We start from the raw sequence: 18,275 nt of genomic DNA on the forward strand, positions 1-18,275 counted from the left end.
TAGTGAGGTCTAGACTACAAACAAAAAGCAGAAATAAGTATTGCAGATTCTCAATAGTATTAAAGTATCACAAAACCACTCTTTTGAATAGGTTAACTCTGGAAGCCATATTTGAGGAAAGGAAAAAATCCGCGAAACTTGATCCCAAATGTTTTTGTAGTCATTTAATGCAAAAAAAAAAAAAAGCAATTAAGAGAAGGTTTTTAAAATATGATGATGGTTGTAATAGTTCCACCCATTTTTTTTTTTTTTTTGCAAATTGCAAATGACATGGTCTATATTATATATTGTGTGTGTAGACTGTGGGTATAACCTTGGATCAATTACGTTATAACTAAGGAACTCTTTTTGTGTTTTTTGAATTTATCATTTTTATTGTGATGAAGTTACAGAAAAATCCTTTTCACGTACATGATTTCAATATATGTACAATGTATTCAATGAGGGAGAGAGAACTCTATGTCGTTTGATATCAGATAATTAATTATTATTTGATTTAAAAAGAGTATTCAACAAATTTCTTTGATCGAAAATTAAATCTTCCCTAAGTCCACGTATTTATTATCTATCCCTTAAACAAAATGTTTTTCTTTTAGTAGATACCTAGGTTTGGAATATTTTTGAAAAAAAAATCCAAAAATTAGTTTCTTCTGGAAAATTAAAAAAAAATTAAATTTTTTTTGGAAAATTAAGAAAAAAAATGAACTTTTTGGAAAATTTAAAAACAAAATGAAATTTTTTGGATAATTTAACTATTTGAAAAACATTTCAAAAATCCATAGCTATTCAAAAAATATTCAAAAATCCATAGTTATTTCCAAAACAATGGAATTTTTTTCTCAACAATTTCAAAAACTAATTTTGAAAAAAACTTAGAAATAATGACAATTAAATATGATTTTTTTTTGGAGAAAAATTTCAAAAATCCCTACCTATTCATACAAAATTAGTTTTTATCGAAAATAAATTTAAAAATTAAATTACAAAAAAGTCAAAATAATTGTTTCGTTTTGTCTTTCGGTGATGAATATATTTGGTTGTAGTCATGACAGACAGAATAGTATTATATTTATTTTGTTGTCAGCTGTCGATTCTCTCCTCTCAATTGATACGTTATGGCTACATCATAATTCATTTTTTTGATAAATAAACGAAGTTTTCTTAATATTGTGGAATAATTTTTAATTACATAAAGAATGTATCCTAATAAAGGTCGAGAAAAAAAAAAAAAGAAAAAAATAATTTAATTCTATACTTATTCTCCGTTTCCAAAAGGACAGGAATACAATTTCTTGTTGATCCTTCGTCCTTTATATATAGGCCATTTTAAAATTTATTAAAATAAATTTTAGCTATCATATAGAAATACAAATTTATAGCTACGATTTCAATAGAATATTACAAAGCAATATTATAATAAAGTATCGAATAAAATACTAAGTAGATTTTAACATGTTGATATATTTTTATGTAATTCATTTTAAAAATTGTGAATAAATAATATAACGGTGATAGTCTTGGAGAAAATAAGAGATATAGGGTATGATATACATATTTGGCTAACTACTATATGTTTTCAGACCTTTTTCGGTTTCTTTAGAAACCGGAAGAAAGGTTGCGTAATACTTTAAAGGTAACGACGTGAGCTATCTCATCCCGGGAATTTCTCTGGATCACGAACTACAAAAACTGATTTCCCAAAATTTCATTGAAGGACTATTTCACAGGAAATGAAAAATTCTTATATCTATGTACATTATAAATTTTTTATAGCACAATCATTTTGGAGGCAAATTAGTGAGACAACATATAATTAATGTCTAATCATTTTCCATGGGCAAACAAGCCCCTATTTTGATTCATTGTTTTCAATTAAATAAATACATTGAAAATACACTATCAAGCGATGTATGCATAAATTTTAATTAATTTTGATTAATTACTCCCCTCTGTTTTCCAAGTCATTTCATTTCATTGCAAAAAAAATAACAGCATCAAGTATAAAATGTTTTAAGATTATAAAGCAATTCCTCCTAGCAATTCGTATTATATTAATGATATGTTTTGTATATACGTATGATATCAGTAAAGATTTAAAAAAAAAAACAGCAAGTCAAGTTGAATATACGGGATGAAACAACGCTCGAATATCCAAAATATTTTATATACTATACGTTTTGTAAATACTGAGTGTAAATTTCATTATGAAGCACTTTTGATCTTTCAAAAGTTTTTCTACCTTTAACAAACAGACCTTCATATTATAGTTTGCCTCAAGTTTGGTCATTTCTGTGGGAATGTGTCCCTTGAAGAGGATACTCAATTTTAGCCTATAAAAATATTAATATCAGAAAATTTGATGTGTGATTTTGGCAGTATAGATAGCCCCAAGGTCCTCTACACATATAAGACATTCTTACGTACAGTTTAACGGTATATGTTTGATTCCTTAAAAAGTTAGCTCACGTTAGCGTTGTACTGCAGTATACTTTTAGTTGCTATAATTAAAAGAAGTATATAGAAGATTTATGCTTTATTAACATTAAAACATTCTGGGATTATATTGAGGATTATAAGATTTATTCCTCACTATTGGACACTACATTTTAGATATAACTGCAATTGGACACTATTTTTTATTGTCTTAATTTAATGGAATTTTTTTTTGCTTTACTAAAAAATATAAAATGTACAATTTTTTACTCATAGCATCATATTTAAGACGGTACAAGAGGCTTAAAAAGGACAATTTTGATCCCAAAATACTAAAATGGCCTGTTCAAGTCAATTTTTTTTATTATTCTCAATAGAAAAGGACTTTGCGCAAGGGGACACAAATATTCACCCAAAAACGAGACAGCCTACTGTACATAAAGTAAATATTAGCTGTTTACTTTTTATTGTACTAGATAAACTGACTATAAGTACTGTCTTCACATGTCATGAAAATGGTAAAATTCTTTCAAATTTGAGTGAAAGTGCTACTCTCATTGCGACCATTATCCCGTTAACATCTTACAATGGGATAAAAAAAATATATATATACATATTTGTTTTTAAGTCATTTGGATAGACGAGACACACAAGATTTAATGTTATCTGAGAAGGAGATCTAAAATGTACTCAATCATGGATGTATTTGCAAAAAAAAACAAAAAAAAAAAAAACAGCCCAAAATATGTATGTACAATGTACCTACATACCTGGATTGCAGATCTCAATATACATGCAATAAAGTATGAAACGAAAAACAAAAAATTGGTGTTACTAATTACATATAGAGCAAATGACTGTAGTATTTTAAATCACATTTTGGTAATCAATGAACATAGTAAGTATTTATAAAATATTTACATCTAAAAACATACATAGAATGTTTCTTTAATTGGTCAGAAGGAGTTGCACTGATTGAGTAAAAGTAAACACTACAGTATTAGAATTACTCAATCTGACCAAGGAATCTCCTTTGAAGTCCATATACATATTGAATATTTCCTTTTCTCGGAACGACCGGGAGCGAACTTCAGCACATTGAGTTCTAGAGAAAAAAGTCTCCTGAGTGCGTTGTCCATTGAGCTACGTTGTTCCTTATCTTTTTTAACATATAACTAGTGGGTTTTCCCGTGTTCTGGGAATTTTTGGGGTTTACACTCACGGGAAATTCTGCTTATAATTATTTTTATAAATAATGTAATGAATTATATACTTGCAGGAGTACCCGGAGTCCGGAGTTATTAAGCATTGATAAACTGACATACTTTGCTTTAATAATATTGAAGTTCCCTTTTTTTAAGGAATTGGCTAACGGAGGAGTGATTTTTTTTCTCTAGAGTGTTGTCATAATTATTAAGTTCCTGAGGAGTAGTGAACTTTCAATTAAACTATATTCAATTATATTTGAAACCAGATAGAACATGCGCTCATTAAAGACAGAGAGTAGCCATAAGGGTTTGTTGAAGAGTTATAATTGCAACTTCTTCTGGACTAAGAGTAGAATCAGTGATCGACATTCGAGTAATTCTTGCTAATGTCCTTGTTTATTTCCATCTTCCCCTCCTCCCTTGTCACAGCTGACTGTAGCTGATCTCCTCCAAAACATTCTTCAAATTGTCAGGATTATCATGGAAATTTTAGGTCTCTACTTTTTTAACACGTTCTAAATACTCCTGATTAGGATAACTGAAGATAACTCCCAGGGTTAGTCTCTGTTTTTAATGGACACACTCACCCGTAGCTACTCAATACTTAGAGGTTTTCTCCTCAACAATGTTGAGATTTTTTTATTATGAGACAAGGGAGTCCTTTACATTAGTCTATATACTAAAAAACTTCCTAACGCCTGCAAAATTTCATTCATTTTTGTATACCGTTTTTATACTACTCTGTACAATATATACTTTTTTTTAATATAATGCTCAGTGCGCTCGCTCGATTGTATTGTAATCTTTCAAATAAAGTATCTACACTCATAAAATAATTTAAGGAAAGTATACGTTCAAACACACAAATATACATACGCACAGATGCTTAATTGATATAGATATTCCGCTAAAATTTTGCTTGTTTATCTTTTGCTATTTCATTTCTTTTTACGAGTCGGATCATGTTACAGAATTTAAAACGATGGAGGGGGGTAGGGGGTGTCTATCAGAAATATGCTTCGGACTATCTGTGATAGTGATTAAAATGAAGAATATGACAATTTGACAAAAATTATTTTGGATAGGACTAGCTTATAATTTCTTCTTTCTTCTTAAAATATAAAAAGAAATACGTAAATTTTTAATCTATTTATTATATACTAACGGGATTGCATAATTTCCTGGAACCCCAAACAACGATCATTTTCTAGGGAAATAAGGAAACCTATATATTATTCAGCTTGTAGGAGTGATATTGAAATCCGACTTTTTTTTTTTAAATTCAAAGCAATATTGAAGTGATTTCACAAATTTGTACCTAAGATTACGGGAATTTAATTTTTTTCTTTAAAAGCTATGATGCAGTTGATTTTTTTGTTTAATTTTTCATTTTTTTTGTTTCCTTAACTATCGTGAGTCAACTTACTCTTCGACTTCAACTAAGAATATCTCACTGACTACTTAACTCATTAACAATATTTAACTCTTAAAATATACATAAATATAATGATATCTTCATAGAATATAAAATGTAAATTAATATTAGCTAATACATGAGTTTATGAAAGAAAATTACTCCCCGTTGGACCACTTATCACTCTGAAAAGTGGTTGTTAATGTAGAAGGAGCAGATGGTTTTTCAAAAAAGGACATCCTGTAGAAACTTGTTTGAAATTAGTGAACCCCACGTTGATCTGTGCGCCAACTAGCCCCATTTTCTCCTGATTTATAGCAAGTTGTTAGACCTTTGATGTTGAGGGGCCTAGAACATGTACAATGCATGGTGCCCATGGATAGGAAAAAGAGTGATAAAGTTTTATTTGAGGCTGCTGCATTGCATGGCTTGATCAGTACTTTTTCCTATAGAGAAGCAGTGTAAAACTGAAATACTAAATTGATTTTGATGCATTGTTTTGAAAGTAACGAAAGTAGCATCACACTTAGCAGAATAACTCACAAATTAAAGAACAGATTGCCATGAAATTTCTACAGCTGTTTTTTTCTTTAGGGTGAATAAAAAAATACCGCCATCTATGTGTCATCCAAGGATGTATTTCCCCAAAAAATCAAAGAAAATTTAACAAAATTTCCTCCACCTACAATCGAAAATGAAATTATGCAATAAAAGCACCCTTAACAGGGCGTACGCAGAGGGTGGGCCGGAGGGGCTGTAGCCCCCCCCCCCCAATTAAAAAAAAAAACTTTTTACTAGAAAATTTAATACTTGAGTTTTTTTCTTAAAAAAATTAATTATTAAATTTAACAAATTTTTTGTTAATAACTATTGATTTTTGAAATTTTTCTGCTAAATGTACTATATGATATTTTTTTCAAAATTTTCTATATTTGAAATTGAATTTTTTACAATTTTTTTTTTGTAAATTGTTGTGTATTTTTGAAATTCCAATAATTACATTTTTTGCGAATAGCTTTGGATTTTAGAATTTTTTTTTTAAAAGAAATTTAATTTTCATTTTTTTTTTTCTTAGAAAAATTTAATTTTTCAATTTTTTTCCTCAAAAATGTTTTTTTTTATGCAAAAAATAAAAATCCAAAAACCATGCACCCCCAAAATATAATCCTGCTACGCCCCTGCTCAAGCAATGTATATTGATTAATTATTAATGATAATGCCCTACAGGATGCAACTCTTTATCTCTCTCTTCAGATGGTGAAATTCAGTCTGATTGCTTCCTTGAGAACATTTTTTTCTAGGTTATGAATAGACTTAGAAACAGATTAAGGGAATTAGTGTGGATACACGATAATAGATGCCCTTTTCTAATCCACTATTTATGGTCTTGACAGTAACGGTCATCAATGTTTTATATGCTCCATGTACATATATAGATGAAGGGAGCCATGACAAGGCCTATTTTGAAATAGATGGAAATCCTCTATATCCGACATGTTTATATACATATATATTTTTTTAGTAGCCATAAGCAATTATTATCTAAAGGTTTTTTTATTATAAATACTAAGAATAGGGAAGTGTTTGGAGATGGATCTTAGAACAAGATTTATCTTTCAAAAATATTTGGATATTTGACAATGGGAATACAGACAGACTATGTTAAGATGTTATCTGTAATACATCTTGCAACCTTTCCTTCAAAAAAGAACAAGAAAACGAAAAGAAAGAGATGCTCAAAATCACACAAGTCATCACAAAAGTGGAACTATTTCGTCATTTAAATTAGTAGAGAGCAGAGGTGAGGTCTTGGAATAAAAAATTGAGACACAAATTGGACTTGAATTCATTTATAGAAAACTAGGCAATTAAAGACTCGATACTTGTCTTGGAATCGAAAGCTAAGACTTATTTCAAGTCTCCCACTGGATACAATGTAGGTGCCCCACAATGTATCTTTTATTTTCTAAGGACTTGAGCATGAATCGATGGAAATTTTAAAGGGCTTGGATTCTACTTGGACTTGCAGTATAAAAAAATTCCTTGACCTCTGGTAGATTTTTTACAGCTCAATAAAAGTCACGGAACGTTTAGAATACTAAAAAGATAATTTAAAAAATGTCAGCTGATAACAATATACCAGAATGTTAACTTTATACTAGTTATGTAATATGGATTTCAACTAATGTTGAGAATCAGTCGAAGATCTATTTTTTCCTCAATTTGCTCTTAAGTGATTCTTGCTGGACGTATTGCAAAAAATTTAATGTTTTTATGAGACCCACTGCTCACTCTCATCATAACTTTATATTATGTTTATACATATTTTCAATTAATATAATAATCTGAGATGAAAAAATTAAATACAAGGGCATGAAATGACAAATTAAACCATAGTTTATTCTGTCCTATAGAATTCGGATTATATTTGATATTAAAAATTTAATTCACTCTTCAAAAGTTTAAATAATGGTAGCATTGTGTCCCAGAGAGTAAATATCCAAAAAATTGTAATTTGTTGCATTATGCAAAATGTTATACATCTATGTTCGTATGAAAATTCAGTATGACTTCCCAAAAACAATGTTTCTCATTTGAAATAACAATTTGATGACATCAAATATCCATTAAAATCAGGCTTGAACCTGTTCACACTTTTTACGTTCATTAAAAAAAATATGAGATGACGACCATATGATGAATTTTTGTACAAATGTATTAAGCTCAATTAACCTTGTGAATTCAATTAAAAGTATGAATTCATAAAGGTTGCATAATTAGTTATAGAGTAATTCATGAAAACTTCAGTGTAACTATACCTAGAGGGAAAAATCAAGCTGTACTCGTTTTGCCACATCGTTTAAGTCTTGGGCTATGCGGTTGAACAAATGTATACTTGACGGATATGTGCGTCTTGTACGAGAACCAAAATAATTACAAGTTTATATGTCTTTAACTGAAAATATAAGTAGCTTTTGTAATATTATCTTGAAGCTTATGTGGAATACTTTGTATACTCCAAAGTCAGTCTACTTTTTTGTGTTAGTTATGCTTTTGCCTGAGAAGGACTCCTCTATGAAGTTTACAATAGTATTGTTCCTTTAATATGTTACATCGTCCCTGTTCTTGTCTAATTCGGCCAATGGACATGGCCACCAGCTCCATTTAAGTTAAAATAGTAAGAAATATCAAGTTTCGAGTTCTTGAACCATATTTTTATAATTTTACACAAACAAGTTTGGTCATTCATAATTTCAACTTTTAGAACAGGTAAAGACGTTGATTTTTTTTATTTACTATTTTATTGATATCTAGCTTCAGTCTAGAAATATGGAGGTAAAGATGGGTTGAGTTGCAGCCCTACTAGGAGCTAATTTTTCAATCTGAAAGTGCATGGACAAGGAGAAGTGCTCCAGAACTTTTGTTTATAAAGACAAGGCTATGGTCAAGTCCAGAAATGACCTGCGGAGAAAAAAAGGTAGGGGTGGACACAATAGAAAGCGGACAGTACTTAAGTTGCCCGAAATCAAGGCAAGAATCCAGGAGAACTCTGAAATATCAATGGCCAACCTGGGAAAGACTACAAAGTTCTCCAAGACAATGCAGTAAGGGACTCATTGGTTAAAAGCTACATGAGAAGGCATCGTCAGCTCATTACCAAGGTCATCATGGGAATGGGAGTTACCAATGGAAAAATACATCTGAACTGGATAAAGAAAAATTCTAACTTTGTGCGAATCTTCAGTGGTTAGAAGTTTTGGATTGTTGACCAGCCCAAAAATAAACAAAACGATTGTTATTTGGCCACAAGTTCCAAAGAGGTTCCCCTTATCAATAGGACCAAGCACCCGGTCGGGGTCTTGATGTTGGGTGTGGTGGCATTTAATGGCAAGGCAATCCCTCCGTACTGGTTCCCAAAGGATCTCAAAATCAAACACAGATGAGTATTTGAAGGTCATGAACGAGGTTTTAAAGCATTGGCTGGACCAAATATATCCTTAGGGAGATTATGTTTGCCAACAAGATTCACCGCAAGGCTGCAAAACTCAAAAGTGGTGTGAGATGATTTTGACAATTTTTGGCCTTGGTCAATGTTGCCGGCATTTCTCTAGATTGTTCGCCTTTTGACTATGGGATCTAGGGCAATGTGGAGAGAAAGGCTTGCCGCACTCATCATGCAAGCGTTAAAGTTGTAAAGGCCTCTGCTGAAGATGTGTGTGCTAACTTGTCGAAGGAGTATGTGTCCAGGGTTTGTTCCAGCTTCCGACCTGGGGTGGAGGCCAGGGTCGCGGTCAATGGGGGTCATTTTGAAATTTAATTGTAAAAATTATATACTTAATTGAATAAAAAATTTCAACCTTCTACTCCTTACTGTTCTTTCATACAATTTTTAAATCAGTCACGTATATATTTGTAGACGATTTGATCGACTGCACTTTAAATATGTATTTAAGTGTGTAGGCGCTCAAGTGTTTCAAAAATAAATGGCAACATATATAACACTCAACATCGATTCAAAGCCCAAGTCTTGTATGAGACTGATTTAAATCCATTTTCTTATACAATTAACTTTTTTCTTTGGATAATTTTTGTGACCAAATGAGATCTGTCCAAAAAACAATAATAGACTTGGACTAGTATATAATCGCGACACTAATTTTGACATATATGTTAATATGTCCGTCACTAAAATAACCTTGATTATTTCAACAAATAAATATCGCATCTTTATTTATAAGTGTGCTTTTTCGCTAAGGATACCAATTGGCATTACTATGTATGAAAATTCATCTCATATATACATAAAAAAAGGCTCAAAACCTGCTTGACTAGCTAGTGACATGATTCTCATCATAAAATACGTAACCAATGTAAAGGAAAAAGTTGATTTTTTATTCGTATTTATGGCCCGCATCAAATTTTGTATTGCTTATTAATCATTGATATCATCTTCAAAAAAATATCCTTGAACGTGCTTAGTATGTAGTTCCTGTTGGGTCATCATTCTTCAAGAAAATTCCTTTTGATTAGAGGAATTTTTGTAAACTTCATATATAATTTTTTAACTTTCATTTCTTATAAAGCTTTCTATCTTTGAGGGACTGTCGTTTCTTCAAATTTGAAATGATCATTTGAGCTGTAAATAAATATGAACTTACACAAGTACAATACTTATTGTCCTTGTCAACTGAGTAGTATTTTTTATTTACACACTTATCCCAGGGATGCTCAAATTTATGTAACCCGTCCAAATTGTACTAAGCGTTTTTCTCTTCAAAATAATTTTTCACGAAGGTGATTGCCTCTTCATTTGTTTTGTCCTCTGATTCGACCGTCTTTTTGTTTTTGGGCGTATAATAGTGTATCTAACTACATGCAGTTCAGGACCCGAATTGAAGCTGTTATTGAGGCCAAAGGAGGCTTCTGTGAGTGAAATATATTTTCTGTGATTGTATCTGCTTCTCAGTTTTTGTTTTTGAATAAATCTTAAAAAATGAACCTTTTTATGTTAATTTAAAGTAGATATCTAAAAAGAGACGGATTTTGTTGCAATATCCTGTACATATTTTTGATCTAAGAAATAACAATGTAGTCATATTAAATAAATATCTTAGGCGTTTTGCATGTAGCATTGAGCGTGTAGCTAAGGCTCAACCGACAGACTAGAGACTAAATTATTCCAAAGCGTATTTTTTTAATCCCTGGATGTTATGATTAGTCCTTCATTCTTGAGGAAAGAACAATTATCATCTAGGTATTGAGTAGTTACGTGTGAGTGTGCACATGAAAAACGGTGCGTAACACTGGGGATTTCTTGGTTAGTTATCTTCTATATTTTGGGAGAGTTTGTCTGTTCAACTACACCTAATAAATCCTGGCAATGTCGGGTACTAATGCTAGTTTTGAATATTATTTTGATTTGTTTACAAGTAATCATTCTTTAACCTTGAAATTGAACTTATGAGTCAAAATAAGTAGGAATATCTAGTTCAAATGGATTGAACATTGTATGCAATATAGTTATATTAATTTATTATTATCAATGACATATTCAAATGTGGAAACTGTACAATTTATCATAAATGGGAAAAAATTTGATAATAATAATCGGTCATAATCCATTCAAAAGCACACTTGTCAGCGTGAAGGACACGAGGAAAAACATGATTTCAACCTGAATATATTAACTTACATTAAATCGTTTGAATACATGCATTTGTAGGGTTACCAGGTAAGGAATAAGTTTTGCAACACATCTTTAACTGATTTTATGAGACGTTTACAAAGTTCCAATCATAAAGTTGGGAACATTAATGAAAAGCTGCTGTTGTTATCTTTCAAAAAATACATTGAAAACCAATATATCTCACTTCTGGACAAAGATGGAAACAAAAAAAGTTGGAGATTGCAACTTTGATCCACAACGGTCATGACTAGTTTGTGTAGGTCCTTAATTTTTCGGTCCAGTCCAGTCTTAGAACCGGTCCTTAGGACTGTCGATCATTAGGAATGGTCCTTAAGACCGTTAGTATAGGGACCGGTCCTTATTTATCACTGATAGTTCTTGGGAGGTCCTTGGAATTTTTCATTAAAATATCGATGGTTTAATAAGTCAAATAAGATATAAGAAATATGTATTAAGATTATTGCACATATATTGCAAAAAATATTATTCTTTTCATTATAATATGAAAAAATTATATTTTTACTTAGTTAAATAACACTATCCAACAAAATAACACTTTTTTATGAACAAGAACAGCATATCCTCAACTTAGTACAGTTTGATCCCCTGATTCCAAATTTGCTCTTATTTTTTCTCTCATAGTCTTGTGGCATTAAAAAAAAGCCCATAATTTTTTTGTTATTTTTGGCTATTTTAAGATTCAAAGCTGTTTTAAACCCTCAGTGTTGAAGATAAATTATCTTAATATATTTTAAACCTGAATGTTAAAAGATTCTAAAACCATTTTTAAAATGTCTGCATCATACTTTTAACTCGAGTTATCCTTGTTTAAAGTTGAAAATATGTGATTTTTGTTCAAAGGCTCATAGCTTCATGACGAATAGATTCATAAAGCTTAAAAGTATGCCATTTGATTGCTGAAAGTATGAATTTTAATTTAAAAAAACGAGCCTCCCGATACAGAAATATTGCCGACCTCAAGTCTTCCGTGATGAAGGAGTAGAAGAAAATGAGCTGTAGCTAAATTATACATGTGTGCATAACCTTTTGGCCCCAGTTGGAGGATGTTATTGACACCAATGATGGGCAATTTCACAAATATTGTTCCTGTGTATATATTGAATAAATTTATCCTTGTCCAAGTTTATTTGATTTTATTCTGATTAAAATGATGTACACCATGCAAGGTGTGTAAGACTTATTCACTACTCTGTATATGTAAATGTAAAAATATTCTGATTTAATTTAATGTAAAAACTCCCTTCAAAACCACTTTATATTGTGCTAATTGGAGATAAGGACATCAAAATATTTTAAAAATATAGTCCCTTTTTCTAAGGAATTTTATAAGAAGTGTCAATTTATAGATATTATTATAGACAGAAAAGGAAATAGGTTGCATTCGTCACTAATAATTACTACTCTCCCTCATCCCTCGGACTTGCCACACCACTGCTCAGAGCTGTTGTACTCGAATCTGGACTCAATTTTTAAATCAATTTAAAATAAAAGTCCATTTTATAAATTTGTGAAAAATATATACTCATATATACATTTTTTTGTATTCAAACAACATGAAAATAAATCCGATTCAAAATTTATAAACATATCATAATATTTTTATTCATTTACTTCACAAATTTTAAAATATCAAAACCCGGGTCACATGTCCTCATTTTTAGGAATCAAAATACGTCCACCCTAGATAAATGGAATGCCATTTTGAAGCTCTTGAAATTGACAATCAATTAATACTAGTCAAATATACATACTGTAAAATGTTCAAAGAAATTCCTTACTGAATAATGTTGGAATACATTCTTCTATCTAAGAGGGAGAGATTGTTTTCATGTCGGTAGCTCGAGCACACCTCTTGAAGATAATATTCTCTTAATTTTTACAAAAAACATGATCGAATATCTATAATCTACGTGCTTAAAGCGCATACTTTTACGTCAGAAGTAGGGTTGGGAAAAATATTTGATCACATTTATCAAATATTTTTTTACATATTTTTAGAAAAAAAAAAATATTTTTTACAATTTTCAAATATTAACCCCATATTTAAGAAAAAATCTTCTTTAAAAGACTCACAAACATAAAAATTAAACTGTATATTTTTGTCGGCTGTCTTAAGAAGGGGAAGGGGGGGGACTAAAACTTCCTGTAGCATTTAAATACCATTTTATGCCCGTTATTTCTAATTAAGAGGTTTCGTTTTGCAACCAAGCGATAGTTTAAACAAAAATAAAAAATGTTGTAGCAACAACCAAAAAGGAAACTTTTGTACGATCTTTTCTGCTCCGGTGTTAGTCCCGAAAAGGCAGCAGAGACCCGTAGCATCTCCATCCGGACTTCCAACACCATCAAAAAGTCTGTTAAGAATAGGAATAGTAATGAAAGGCCCTTACAGCCAAGAAGAAACATCACTTCACCAGCAACAATATAACTGATTTCGAGCCTGCTTCCACGTAGCCTTCATTCAGCTCTGACTTCAACCTCCTGGACTTTGCAGTTTGGGGTATCTTGGAAAAGAATGTCTGCTACACTTTTTATCCAAATTTTGATAGGTTCCCAGCTGCTGTTCTGACAGCTTGATACGCCGTGGACACAGTCTTCATCGTTTACACCTAGCAATATCTTCGTCAGCGTGACGAAGATATTATTATCTTCTAAGGAGGACATATTGAATAAAAAATATAGGCAAATATAGCTTTTAAACATACCACAAATTGGTTTTGAGCTGACATTCCTTTATTTTATAAAAATCAAGTTTTGGGCATCCACTTTGTATTTTTCTACTTATCATCATCTTTTTATTAGTGTTTTGGTCGGATTAGAAACTCAAATTTACTATTGGTAAATTGTGAACAATTTCTTTATTTTTACATAAATAAAGAATGATTCCTCAGATGGGAAGTATTATTCAACTTCTAACTGATTTTGCCCATATTTTATTGTAGGGGATCATTAAACAAAATGGAAGAAGGGAAAAATAAATATCCCTCTAGCCCTTCTAAAGGACCTTATCACCCAAAATGAGGCTTGTATATATTAATGGAGTAATAAGTTTTTTTATTAAAAATAATAATACTAACTTTAAAAAATAGGTTTCTTTTTGCCTTATTCTCTAATAGACCCTTCACAATTGTCAGCATCGTTTGTCGTTGTGTCTTTAGGCCCATTTTTGCTGAAATATCAGGCAAAGAGGGGAAGTAGAACTATGACATCATACTTGACAAAACCCACAATAAACGATAGAGACAATAGGGAAAGGTCCATAGAGCAATGAGGAATAGCTCTATTTTGCCCGTTACCCCACCAAAAATCGACCTATTATAGAAAAATAAATTAATTAGTTCAAAGTTACATTTACCATTTTTTTTATAGAATTAATGAGTGATTAATGAACGACATTAATTTTCAAAAGTAAAGTAGACGGTTGAAGTCAAAAGTATTCAATATCCTTCATCTTGATGGCACCCCCGATCTTACAGTCAAGAAAGTTGCAGCCTGATGACGACAAAGGCCAAATTGACAAGTTCAAAAATTCGGGAAGTTATATTCAAGCCAAGGTGGAGTCTGTTTTTTGGCTTTGTGGCTTATGAGGTTCCTCTCAAGGCTCTTGTTGTGGTGATTAATTTCATTAATTTTTCTTCTTAATAAATTTTTTTCTTATACTTTTAAAATTTTTAATGATTGCTTCATTCACACAATATTATTTTTGAGAAATATGACGAACAAGTCAAAATCTTTTATTCTTCCAAATATTTTGTAAAAAAAAATCTGACAAATTTATGTAGGTATGTCACACACATAGAGGGTACTTAAAACATTATACTTATATAAAGCCATAATTTTTTTTACTCAACTTCAAATGGGTAGAAGACCTTTTTTTATATTAAATAAGCTTTTAATACATTTTTTGTAGTTTCTATTTTAAAGCTTTGCTTTCCAAAAAGTCAAGATTTTTGTGTCATTAAATGCAGTTCTGTTTTTTTATGTAATATCATTTGAAAACTGTAATAATTACATACCTCAAAAAAAATTTTTTTTTTTTGATTCTGTCTAACATAACTAATGTATGTTATAGTTTACTAGAAAATCCCACATATTTTTCCGATATCTGGTCATAAAGATATTGAGAAATGAACACATATTTTTTTTTTTTTTTGTAGCCAAGTAAAAATATATTTCAACTTATTATTATATCATGAATCGCATTCAATGTGGAGTAAAACATAACAAAAATACACTAAAAAAAAGGAAATCAAATTCTTTTAAAAAATCTTTTAAATTGTATTTTTATCAATAACTTGGACATAATTATCAGTCAATGGCATACTAGTGGATCTGAATTTGAACGTGATGCTCTGAATTTGTTTTATGTTAATAAAATTAATTTCTTTTTGAATAAAGCCAATATAAAAATTTGTAAATTTTTAGTATTATAATAATATTATTAAAATCAAATAAAAAACACACCTTAACTGATATCAGAATTTTGCTATTTACTCTCACTAAAATAAAAAATGTCTGGATTTGAACGGATATTACTTTACTCATCAAATAACTTCTATATTCGTTAAAATCATAACAATTTACATTTGAGTTCAGGGGCGTCCGCAGGGGATGGCCTGGAGAGCTATAACCCCTCACAAATTATGGCTTTTTTCATTCATTCGGGAAAGTTATAGAGCAGAACCAAAAATGTAATATTTGAAATTTAATTTTTAACAGCTGGGAATTTTCAAAAAAAAAATTCGATAAAACTTAATAGAAGATTTTTTTTTGCCAAATTTTTATATTTTGTAAATAGCTGTGAGCTTTTGAAATAAAATTTAATATTTGAATTTTTTTTCCACACAAATTAATTTTCTATGAGTAGTTATTGATTTTTGAAATAAAAAAAAAATAAAAAAATTGTCAATAGCAGTAGATTTTTGAAATTTAAAAAAAAAATTAATTTTTCAAATTTTTTTCATTACAAAATTTTATGAGTAGCGCTATGGATATTTCATTTTTTTTCCAAAAAATATAATAATTTAAATTCAATTTTTAATTTTTTTTTCAAAAAAATTAATTTTTTGTGAATTATAATGGATTATGCAATTTTTTTTAAACTAAGCTCCACTCAAAATTTAATTTTGTAGATGCCCCTGGACTTCTTTGTTTGTTGGTAATGCACTTCAGCCTGTTTTTCAATCGACGTTTCAAGGACTTATATTTAATATATCTATTAATAAAAGTGAATGAGGTCAAACATTTCATTATCTAGATATTATTCTATATAAATAAATATGTAATAATTCAAAGAGCCATCCCCTCTAGTGGGACGCTACATAGTGTGAAATGAATTACATATATCTTCCATACTTTTATTTAAATATATCCATAATTTGTAGTGGGTGTCTGAAAAGTCTTGGAATGCTATTAAAATGTTTTGGATTTCATTAGTATTTTTTTTTTGTGAGCATCTGGTCATAAATTTTTGGAACGACAGTTTTAAAAAGTCAGACTAAATTGGAAAATGGAAACATAAAGATAGGAGGTTGCCATTCTAGTCCACGCCGGCCACACCAACACCAATATCATGAACATACTCTGAGTCAGCAACAAGATGGTCTCAAGGATTAGCAAAAGACTTGAAGCTGGAATTATCCTTGAAGACAAACCTTCAATTGTTCGACAAAACAAGTAAAAATTATTGTTGGTAAGTTCCTGAAGCTTCCAAAATAACATTTGCTTCTACAGATCCAAAAAAAACAAAAAAACAAAACACTCGTCTCCAACAGTGTAAACGCATTCTGAATGATCTTTAACATAATTGAAAACGGTCTCTGATGAAAAAACCTTCACTGTAGATCCTGATATTAACAGACAAAATGATGGATATAAAACCCTTCATAGATCTTGGTAAAACGGAATACCGGGAGAGAAACCCGTTTCCTGATCCTCCAGACCATCTTGTTTCCGACTAAGTACATGCTCTTGATTATAAAGATTGATGCCCAACTTATATATAAATGGATAGACAAAGATTTTATGGCTTTTAATGTATTGTGGTGTTATGACGTTAATTCTATCTGAACACCCTGTATAGTATGAATCCATTCGACCATGGTTTTAAAAAAAAAATGGAATTATAACCATCAAATCTCACCTCAATTACGTACATTCATTGTGAGATAAAATCCAGTAGCTAGAAGAACGTTTTGCAATAATTATTATCATCCGCGGAAAGCACCTATAAAGAATTATTTATGATAATCGTCGTCATTAAGAAACATTCTCCTTAGGGCCTCATCTCATATATATATATATATAACACATTCATTCCAAGGTACAATAAAAATTTATTTACAAAAATTCCTTACAAAGCAAGGTTCCTTAAGAAATTGAATTGAAGAACTTAATTTAGCATGATAGAGATATTTAGTAAATATGCAACATATTCCCCGTAGAGACACACCTACTGATCCATTATTGTCTAGTAGGCTCTTAGTAACCTCATTAAAGATGCTCAAATATTCAAAAATAAGGAATTATCCCTTCAAATTTGACAATTTGTGCTCAATTATTTTATTTTTGTGCTAGGGAGTATTATAAAGTAGTAATTTACAGTCTTAGATATATTCATTTGAGATCACTGCGAAGACATGTGTATACTGGATATAGACATTTGTAATTTGGGTGTACCATTTCCATAAATAAGGCTGTTAATTCAAGGTAATTCAAAGGTCTCATCATTTATAAAAAGCGATAGTTTTTCAGCAGGAAGTGGCTAAATAAAAATGAGAATATTGTATCGGTGAATGTTGAGAGATGGGAATAAAGCAATGGCTTGTCATAGAAGTTTTATGGATCAGGGCTACTTAACTGTTGTTCTTTTATTCAAGGGGAAGTACAAATTTATAATTTGAGACAATATTTTTACAAATAATTTCAATATTAAAATTACTAATAGGTATTAAACGCTCGTTTACTTTACGATATTTCATTTTGAATGTTTTGTAATATTATATGTACTGAT

The sequence above is a fragment of the Lepeophtheirus salmonis genome, chromosome 3 (genome assembly GCF_016086655.4).
Source record: "Lepeophtheirus salmonis chromosome 3, UVic_Lsal_1.4, whole genome shotgun sequence".
NCBI lineage: Eukaryota > Metazoa > Arthropoda > Copepoda > Siphonostomatoida > Caligidae > Lepeophtheirus > Lepeophtheirus salmonis.